The sequence below is a fragment of the Octopus sinensis genome, linkage group LG7 (genome assembly GCF_006345805.1).
Source record: "Octopus sinensis linkage group LG7, ASM634580v1, whole genome shotgun sequence".
NCBI lineage: Eukaryota > Metazoa > Mollusca > Cephalopoda > Octopoda > Octopodidae > Octopus > Octopus sinensis.
Genome location: NC_043003.1, coordinates 70,950,760 through 70,952,696, shown reverse-complemented (window position 1 = coordinate 70,952,696; position 1,937 = coordinate 70,950,760). Strand labels below are relative to the sequence as shown.

The following is a 1,937-nucleotide window of genomic DNA, read 5'->3' as shown; positions in this document are numbered from 1 at the left end:
TTGAAAGTCTTACAGGTGTTTCTGGGATATCCTAGAGTATGGGATATTCTGTCATCGGAGACAAATAGGGAAAATGAGGTGGGTATAGATTATTAAAATGACGACATAGAGGACAGGGGAGGAGGAATAAGGAGATGAAGGAAGAGAAGAAAAAAGCGGCATAAAAGTTCACAGTTCAACTTTCCAATCGTGTAGAAGTCCATAAGTCCTTAGGTGCAATCCTGTGTAAATCAATCTGGGTTAAAGTCCTGGTAGTGTAAATATCCAGAAACAGACGCGAACAAATCAATGTTCAATAACAGAATGTGTGTGTGTGTGTGTGTGTGTGTGTGTGTGTGTGTGCGTGTATATATATATAGGGAGAATTCACAAAAAACAACAACAAAAGACGAAGACAGGTGGTGTAGATAATAAACAGGTGTATTAGTATAACGCTCGGGAAGTGAAAAAGTCTTTAACGTTTCGAGCCTACGCTCTTCCACAGAAAGGAACACAGAAAGAAACAAGGAGAGAAAATAAAGAATGTGTAGTGGCTAGCGGTCTGCCAAATCTATTCACAAATCCTTGGTCGACCTGAGGCTATAACAGAAGATACTTATTGAAGGTACCACGCAGTGAGACCGAACCCAAGAACACATGGTCAGGAAATCGTAAGGTTCTGAAAATCATGTAAATGGGTTCCGTGCCACACGATGTTTGGAAACCAAATTATTATTGCGTAGTATATTCAGGAACATCGTAAATCGATAAAATATTTTGCGTTTTTGATTCTTTCAAGAATATACTGTGACCACCGCGTTAATCCTGTAAAAATTTCTGTTGTATGATAGAATTTGTACTTCCCCCTGCAGTTACATTCACATGTATATGACGATAGATAAGTCAGTTGCGATGTAAAAGATATTAAGGAAAAAAACAGTAGATATCATTTCTTAGCAGAGCGTAGTTTCGATCTACGGACCTCTGGGTTATGGGCCCAGCACGCTTCCACTGCGCCACTCTGCTTGACGAGAGGCTAGGCAAATATATAATGCATTATTTCTTACATCGTCTGTTCTGGATTATATTTCTTCTATTACATCATCCATCACGTATTATATATTTATTACTCATTTATTTCTATTCATTGGATTGTTTCAAATGTATGAAATATCAGTTTAGTAACTACGCAATCCATGTTGCTGGGCTCTTAATTTACTTACTGAAAGGCAACATTTCCCTCTACCGATACTATGAGAGTCATATTTGACAGACCACATGTATAGATCTATGCGTTGCATATTTTTCTGGTTGTCTCTTCAGTTGCCATTTTCAGGTCAGCCAGAAGCAAATCGACTCTATAAATCAATTCAGGAATTGAAACCATGATCCTTCGACCGTGACTGGCACACACAAACCACTAAGTGGCGCGGCCTAGTGGTTACGGGTTCTAACTAAATACCCAGAGTTATTTTATTCAATATTCTAACGGTCCAGTAAATCCACCCTGTTCTTGTCCCTCTATCAACCCAAAGTCTATAGAACTTGGTTGAATAGATTTCAGTTAACTCTTGCCTTACCCTGGGGTTGACAAGTGAGTAGCCTGGGTTTATGAAATACTTTTACAGTTGATAAAATCAAATAAAAGGGCATGCTTTTTATTGTTATTTAAAATTATGTATCCCCAGGACCTTTAACGGCGGTGCATCAGCATGGCCGCATCTCTGAGCTGAAACTACAGTGGAAACAAAATCACTTTTCCACAAAAAAAAGTGGAAACAAAATCACTTTTAACGGTGGTGCTCGAAATAGATAAAGTTATAAATAATAGCGTGCAAATATTGGATTAAAAGACCCTTTCGATATTTTTTACCCAAAGGGATTTTTTATTTACATGCTATAAATTATAGCTTTGTCAACTCTAAAAACGAATTATTTCATGTTTTCTCGATGTTTTT

The 1,937-nt window shown here is 37.7% G+C and overlaps 1 non-coding gene across 1 annotated transcript; it reads right to left on the bottom strand.

The window, feature by feature from the left end:
• Positions 1–933: 933 nt before the first annotated feature.
• Trnam-cau lies at positions 934–1,005 on the bottom strand. Its single transcript has one exon. It is a non-coding gene; the product is annotated as a tRNA-Met (tRNA).
• Positions 1,006–1,937: the final 932 nt, after the last annotated feature.